The sequence below is a fragment of the Motacilla alba genome, chromosome 4 (genome assembly GCF_015832195.1).
Source record: "Motacilla alba alba isolate MOTALB_02 chromosome 4, Motacilla_alba_V1.0_pri, whole genome shotgun sequence".
Lineage (NCBI taxonomy): Eukaryota > Metazoa > Chordata > Aves > Passeriformes > Motacillidae > Motacilla > Motacilla alba.
Window position 1 is genome coordinate 35,430,771 of NC_052019.1, and position 9,092 is coordinate 35,439,862.

The window sequence follows — 9,092 nt, forward strand, 5'->3', positions numbered from 1 at the left end:
TTTTCTTTTCTCTAACTATATGCCTCTCAACAGACCTGATAGGTTTTTATGCCAGGTGTTTGCTCCTATACCCATATTCCCTATGAGAGTGAAGATATTTTAGGTAAAGTCTTCAATAGCTGGATATATTTTTCCTCAGTAAAATGCTGGTAATGGAACAGAGGATTTACCTGCAAGGAAAATATTATGGCATATGACAGCAAATGTCGTATCAGTCTAATAATACATAAAAAACCAGGTGCCTTTAAGTTCATAAGCCCTAATGTTGTTCTGCAATAAAACTTGGCCTAGACTCTAAATCTTTCTTTACTGACAACCAAAAGTAAATGATCTATTGTAAATGATGTAATTTTCAAAACCCCTTTACTTTCTCTTTGCAATGTCATAACAAAACTTATGGCAGCTTTTACAGCTGACACCTCAAAATCCCTGGTGGCAAAAATATTTTGCTGTTTAAAAAAAAAAGTTTTTGTTATCTATAAAAAACAATGAAACCCTGGTTTTCAGTGACCCCATGGTCAGGTCATCCACAGATTAATGGCCTTTAAGCCTAGAAGGTACTATTAGGATCATTTGTTATGACTGGGTAGAGTAGATCAGCAAGTAAATGCTGCATTAAGTCAGTAACTTGCTCTTGAATTGAATTACACTACAGAAGAATTGAACTTCTATCAGCTAAATTTTAAGAAATTAATGAGAGCATGATCTGGGAATACATGGTGGAAAGAGAGCTTGGAAGAGAGCCTTTACACCTGAGTCCATGTTAATAAAACCTTCAGAGTCATTTGGCAAACCAAATTTAAAGAGAAAAACACTGGTGCTTCTAGAGAAATACACCACACTTTCAGCCTCTGGACCATGCATTCTCACTCAGAGAGGTAAATCTCTTAGCCTCATCTGCAGGTGTACACCGGTCATCCTCCAGGGTGGCTGTGACTGCTTGAAGAACATTTTATAAATAGTTTGTGATATTCTTCTAACATCCAATCCAAGATTTTTTTTTTTTTCAGGGTCAGTCTATATGTATTTGTTCTTGTGCCAGCATTGTTCTTTAACTTAAACAGATCTGCTCTTTCATGGTGTTTATCCTTGAGGAGAGCAATCTTAGCTCCTCTCGGCCTTCCTTTTGCAAAGTTAAATAAATCACACCCTTCCACTATCTTTCATTACTTAGGTTCTCCTTTCCTGTTGTCACCCTTTAGTCTTCTCCGCAAATGAACTAGTTTCAGTTTAATTTTATGCATATTTGTGACAGGCGTTTTAACTATTCCTGATGACCTCAGCACCATCGTCCTGCTCACTGGTTCCCTTGGAATTCTCCTGCAGGGGAATAGTCCAGTCTCATTTGCCTTTTTTTCATGGCTCCATCCCTTTAGCAATTTACACCCATGATGTGATCATCAAAAATGCTTTATTGTTCTCTCGCTTAACTACTTACCACTAAGAAGATGCAATCTTACACCAAATATCTTTGTTATCAGCCCCCAAATCATGTGTTCATAACTGTGCTGAATCTTCATATGGATGACGTTCTGAGACGGATGTCTCCTGAGCAGATCAAACAGTAGCAAGAGACATGCACGCATGGCAAAGAACAGTTGAAGGCATAGAATGAAATTGCTAAACCCTCTTATTTAACCACAATAGGATTAAGCTTAATGCTTCCACATACAATAATAAGCATTTAGAGGGAGAGAAGAGCAAATCTTGGCAGCGTCCAAGTACAGAGAAATAAAAACAAATATTGTAAATCAATACACAGTGGTTAGATTTTTTCCTTGGTATTTTTTTTTAAGTTTGGTAAGGGTTTTTTTAAGCAACTAAGTAATGAATGCAATGAACTCAATAAAAATTCTGCATGCTTTCATACGTCAGAAAAAAGTAAAGAGCAAAAAGAAACAGAATTTGAGCACATACATAGCAAGCACCAGCTTGTGCAGAAAAATCTGAGATTAAATTTGTAAAAAATATTTTCAAAACTTGCTGACTATTTGCACCTCCTGCCTCTTAAATGAACTTTCTTTAGTAGAAGAAGGTTTTCTCTACCTACCCTAGCAAGCAAAAGTATTTCAGTGAAATGGGAATCTAGGTGCCTGTTTCTATAGTGAATGTCCCAATGACCAGTGAGTTTTTAGCGTCTCACTCTTTTCTTTCTGTTTCCATAAGATGGACTAACAGGAAGTTAGAATGCTCTTTCAGGAGGTAAAGGACATTATTTCAAATCTCAAAAATTCCTCATAGAAAATGCCAGACTGAATATTCAATGTCTGATTATCCCAGCCTCCTGGCAAAAGAAAAGGTGACTGGATTTGTGAATTCACTCCCTCTTTTTGCTTTTCTGAAAAAACCTGGAAACCATTCCTTTTGAACAAATGGTTTTGCTAAGCAGTGGGGAATGAAAGTAAGGATCAAGCTTATTTCAGTACAGCAAACAAGAAAACACATTCATTTACCAGAAAATATGCTTTTCTTTTAATTGTCTGGTTAAAGCCAAAACAGAGAACTTTTTTTTGCTCCTTTTCCCATATCTTAGTCATTGCAATGTCCTGCAGCTGCATATTTTGACACTTTGACAGATGCTTCCAGATCTGCCCGATGGCTGAGAAATTACTCTCTTACTTGGAAGCGCTGTCTGAGGCATGGGAACACATAATGCTTTTTAAAGGGGAACTGAACTAAGCTTTCCTTTAGTTTTTGGATCATTATGTGTATCAAAGGGAAAGAACCATTCTCCTCTGCCTTGTTTCTTACATCAAAACGCTCATTGCTGCCACTGGGGAATATCCTGGCCATTTGATCTGATTCTTTATAGAATTTTGTTATTATGCTATTACTTATTATGGAGCTGTGCCTCAGGCACTGACTTCAGCTCTTTCTAAAACAGCAGATGATCAGCTGGAATTTGCGCAACACCGATTTCAAAACAAGACTGTGTTTGCTTGTGCATTCAAGCAAATTTAAGGGCAAAATATACCCCCACATAAGAATGATGTGTGCTTTTGTTTATATTAGAAATTTACACTTTAGTATCACAGATCAAATTCTAGATCTTTGCTTCATTTTCTTCAAATCACTGAAGAAACAATCTACATTTACAATACCACACCTTCTATATTCAGTGTGGATTTTTGTGCAAAATGGCCATTCTGTTCAGAACCGCCGCATCAACAGATCTGACTTACCTAAAATGCAACCTTTCAGTCCATTTGATTGTGTTCTGGTGTGCCCTCAATTGAAAAGATATCTTCTGGCTCCAGACATCCCCCAAAGAAATACACTCTTAACTTCCTCAGAGGGTCACTACATTCTTTTTTGAAATGTTTTTTATGAACATTTACTCAAGCATCAAGACCTTTGTTTTCAATTTTAGACAGTTTAGTTCCTGTTATTTTCTGTAAAGTTCTGCAAGGTCTTGAAGGTTATCTGTCTTTTGTTCTAGCTGAGAGAATATGCTTTAGTAAGTAGATTTAGCTAGAGATCTAAAGCTGAAGTCAGTTCAGCCTGTTTTAAGAACATGGGACATTTATATTTTTTAAAAATTTGAATACATTGCATATTAGTTCTGAATTCTCAACAGATTAAGGCTATCCTGTCAAAGTAGTGACTAAAGTTGCATTAAAAGAAAGTCTAAATTCTGTAGAGAATGTTTCACAAGACTAATCTTCTGAGACCATATCATTAATATGATTTGCATAAGGATAGTGTAAGCATGAAGAATTGCTTTTAATTACACTATTCAGAAGTGAATTTGCAGTTGGTTTTCAATGATAATTTGGTTTATTCAGTAGCTCTGAAACATTTTTATAATTGTAGCTGTTATTTTCTTTTTCAAGGTTAAGGGGTTGTACGTGAATATACTTTGACTTGACAGCACACAACTGCATGCTGCAGTAGTGTATGTGATTTTATCAAAGTCAGAAAAAGAGCTATTAGGATAAAAGATTTAGAGGAACACATCTATTTAGGCCATTTCAATGGTTCCATCCTCAGGATTAAGAAGAGGGATATGCTATTTAAGATACAACCAAAAAAGTTCAATAAGGGTTTTGAGGACAAATTAAAAGGCTGGTTCAGTCTGATGAGGACATTGCCTTGAACACAGATAGACTTCAGTGATGTGTGTCAGGCTTTTCTGGACTTCTTTTTCCTTTGCATTGTTGCTTCCTGATGAAAGTAAGGAAGTTACAAGTGATGCATCCGTGTTCTGGCTCCTGAATGCACAAAAATAGCAGTTTACTGGAAGAGCAAATAATATTTCAGGGTTTAAAACAACATCATCCATCTGGAAAATAGGTCCACATGCATGTTAAGAACTTCAAATTTTTCATGCTAAAAGTTACCATTTTTGCTGCCTGTGAAGTTTTATTGTCATGTTCCAAAACCTCAGCAGAAACGTCTAGGATTGCTCATTCACAACGCTGTGTTTTTTCCATGGACATCATTGGGAGCATTTTATTCTTCACCTGTTAGAAAATGCACCACCTGGTAAGCTGCTCTTTTTTGGATGTGTCCTCCTTACAATATGTTTTTATTTGTGTGATACATGAGGCAGGGCCATCCTACAGATATTTGTGGACAAGGTAGATGATGAGCTGTACTCTGCCAACATCACCTCTGTACAGAAGTCCTCTTCCCATGGCACTACAGAGCCTGGAGAATGCCCTTTTTAAGACTACCAGGACCCTAACAGTGAAGACAGGAGCAGCAACAAAGCATATAATGTCTCTGCTACTCCCTAGAGAAAAACATAACTGTGGTCAGCATCCACACATGTTACCTGGTAAAGTTCATGTCTCCAGGGTGTTTGCAATGATATTTTTGCTGCCTCTGAAAAGACTTGCTAAAGTGTGTTGAGCCATGCTGCTGGAATGGACTGATGAAATCATGGAAAGCAACAGTTAAATGTTATATTGACATTGCCAGCAGACAAAGTGCTTGACTCCTTTTCACCTGAAGTAACCTTCTAGGGAATACTTTTTTATGTGATTGTTTTTAATTTGTTTTGTCATGCCCAATGTCCCCAGCCTTTTCAGATCATAGTCAAAACATCTTCATGGCCATCAAAAGGCCACTCAATATTTTTGGGTTAAAAAAATTACAAATGGAGATGACCTCTATCAAGTAATATGCCACCTCATCTCTTAATCAGGGGTGCATCTAGCCTGCTGCTATAAAAACAATCCAACACTATTTTTTCTGTAATTGAAAGTCGATCATAATTATAGATTTAATTGACAATCTCTGGGAAAAGAGATTTGAGATTTGAGACTTTGAAGGAGATTTCTCAGGTGATCCTAGGCTGATTTCAGATGGCCTTCTTCCACATCATTAACATTCTCAAAGCAAAGGGCTGTACCTCTACGTCAGAGTTTGGCTTAGGTCATTCACAATCACTGATTCTTGGGATTCATGTTGCAAAACTTCCAGATTAACTGTTCCACTTAGCAATGTTCCAGAAGTAGAGGATTTTTTTCTGTTTCTCCTTCTGAAATAAAGGTCAGAGGAATGCTGTGAACAGCCTGTACTGCTGTTCCTAGAACCATAAACACAATTCGCGGTTTTGGAAATTGTGAAATTGCCAGATCAAGTAAAAATATTTCATTATCAGAGGTAGTTCCCTTTCTTTCTTGGGACCAGGGAAATCAGTAAGTTCCCATCCTTCTTTTCATCATATACTTATGTATGCAATTGATCTGTTTTTCTAAAGAACAATTTACAGACTGCTCCTCCTGCTCCTCTGGGCAGTCCCTTCCCTTCACCACTGAAAATAGACACAGTTTCAATTGGAAAATCTTACAACTACAACTAGGGGCAGACTTAAGTGTTATTGTAGTTTCACAGAATTACAGAATAGATAAGGGACCACTGGAGGTCCTCCAGGAGCCTCCCTGCTCAAGCAGGATCCTCTAGAGCATGTTACTCAGAATTGTGTTCAAATAACTTTTGAATATCTCCAGAGAGACTCCACCTCACTGGGCAATTTATTCCAGTGCTGAGTAACCCAAGCAGCAAAGTTCTTCTCCATGTTCATGTGAGAATCTGTGCTCCAGTGTCTGCCTGTAGCCTCTTGTCCTATTGCCTGGCATCACTGAGAATCGACTAGTTCTTAACACCCTCTGTTCAGACACTTATTACATTGATAAGATCCCCTCTCAGTCTCCTCCTCTCCAGGCTGAGCCAGGTGTATCTTCAGTATGTGCTCATAAAGTCAACAGACACGTGCAATAACATGCAAGAGAAGGAGAACTTCCCGAAGTCAAATCAGAATGAAACAGTAAAACCACCATGATACCAAATAGGCAACATATTTTTCAATTAGCTTGAGCATGCTACTGGAAATTTTTTTCTGAAGCAATACAAATTATGTGGCTTTGGTTTACCAGTATTTACTGTGGAAAAAAATGCTACTCATGAAAACTTTGGACCAGCATTGGTGAAAACTACTTGCAAAGTGAAGGATAGATTCATAAAACCTCAGAGATCTGATCTTCAAAGTATTCTTTCACTGATTGCAAAATCTACTCTGTATTCAGTGGTGATACAAAGGTCTTAACATTTAGGAACAAACTGAGGAGCTAAAGTCCTGCTAAAGACATGTAAGTGAATAGTCACATGAATGTACTTGTGCTGCAAAGAATCTATATAGCAGCTATTAGCATATAGTCACTACAGCTAAATTACACACTAGCAATAAATTCATTAAGTAAACCAAAATGGAAAACAGACTCTCATGTGCCAGAGGCAACATTTTTTTTGCATGTTCCATCTTCCAAATACAATTATACCATCTTCCTGGAGTCATCCTGAAGCAATAATTCATTTCATACTTATTGGCTGTAAACATCCTGGTATGACACAAAAATATTTAAATTCTTTTTTATTTATTACCTTATATTGTTCCATGGCTAGGATGCCTTTAGAATGAGTTGCTCTGAGGTGAGAGAGCACCAAGCTTAATCTAAAATTATTTCACAATGGATTAAGAACTAATCATTTACGTGGCCTCAAACATTTCATGCTGCTATGAAGTTATTAACTCATTGTCTCCATCTATGTATATGTATGACACATGTACACATGCACCTATATGCTCTGTCACCTCAGCATAATTCTGGGATCTCAGGATTGTAAGGACTATCAAGAGGACACAACAGTTTTTACATCTCAGAGAAACTAATTTACTTACAGGAAAACTCCACTTGTTGCATAGGGCTGACTTGGGTTTCATGGTTATCTGCATGGTTACATTTTCACTGTTGGTTCAGAAAATCTGGGTTTCTTGAACTCTCTATGTCAAACCTACCAGCGGGTATCTACTTCTCCTTAAAGCATATAAAATTATTTGGATGCCAATGTTTAAGCAACAGAATCCTTGCCACTATTGTCACTAAAATGAGGTAAAAGATGCCTCACAGAATACAGAGCATCTCAAAGATTTAATTCAATACTTTAGCTTTGAGCCATAACTATTTTGAGGCTCTCTGTGAATAATTCCTAGGGAACAGAAGACGGCCATAATAGCCACTGCTCAAAAGTTGGGCTATTTGCTATTTTTATTAGTACACACAGACAGTCTGTGATGTACCCTCTCTTGGGACAGATCTAAAGGGAAGAAAATCATTGTGTAAATCTGCATTGCTAGTGACTATTGTTTAATTGATAGCGACTGTATTAAAGACAGTCTAAAACCACAAAAACTAAGCTGCTAGAATTTGATTTTGAATTTGACAATTTCTGACGTGTCTTGTATAATCTAGTTTCTTAAACATTTTGACATAATTTGTGAATCTATTTTTCTTTGGAAATTTGGAAGAAACAGATGTTTAGTTTCAGCTTCCATGTCACAGGATACTCCATTTGTATTTCACATTTATGCTATACTAAATTGTAGTTACCACATACTGTGTGTTTATTTACTTTTCTCATTTTCAGTCTCTCTCTCTTTAGTTCTGTTTTTCTTACTTTATTTTAATTCTGACCACATATGCCTTTCATAATCACAGAATTGAAAATTCATTTAGATTTGGTGACCAAAAATGCTGCCTGATGCCAGAAAAACAGAGAACAGCTGTCTCAAAGAGGGTTGTTACTCAGTTGTATTTATTTACCTCATTCTTTGCAAAAATATTCCTTTTTAAATACTAGTCACAACTAGTTAATGTCAAGATAAATGACACCTCCTGCTGATACAACTTCTATATTAAATGACCAGAAGATATCCCATGTAAGAATTCAACAAACTCAGAGATCTTTCTGCTTTACTTCTCTATTTTTTTCTTGAAGACTAATTTTGCAGCGCCTAGATGCAAAAATTAATCCACAGTTACGATAAAATGACTTTTCTGTTGGAATTTTCCATTTCTATTAGCAGTTAATAATTGCACTATTTTTTTTCAAGCCCACAGGGTGAGACAGGATTCTTTGCAAGAAACTACATTGCCTAGAATTTAAATTAATCATGCTGGTATTCATATAAACAAATAACATAAATATCTCACAGAAGCCTGGGTGTTTCTGGAGCTACATATAATGATCACTTAGTTTAAAATACACAGGCATACCTCAGGAACTACTGAAGGACTACTTAAAGTGCCCTAGAAGGGCATTAAAGTGCCCAAAAGAAGGGCATTCCCTCACACCAAAACCAGTATCACCATACAGTCTCACAGCCTTATGGTAAAACACTTTCTAGGGAGATATGGATTTCAGTCCATTCATTTTGTGGAAAGTCTTGAAGCCCTTAGCCCCATATTCTACAAATATTAATGCTTTAATTGTTTAGTTATTCCACAAAACAGAAGACATATCACCTCTACCACCTCTTATTTTAAGTTTTAAAAAGTGGTCAAAACATCCATATTTTGATTGAAGTTAATGTGAAGCTGCATAGGTAAATACATGGGCAGAAAAACCACATTTTTTCAGACTAATAATTGCATTTGAGTTTCAAAGAGCTACCAGTCTAAATCCTAGGAAGATGGCAGTCACTGAAAATAATGGAATCTTTTGCATCAGAAGAGATGCAAAAAAAAACCACAGTCCCTTCCATGGTTCAGCAGGACTTTTGAGAATCATGGTCTTGGATTTAGAAG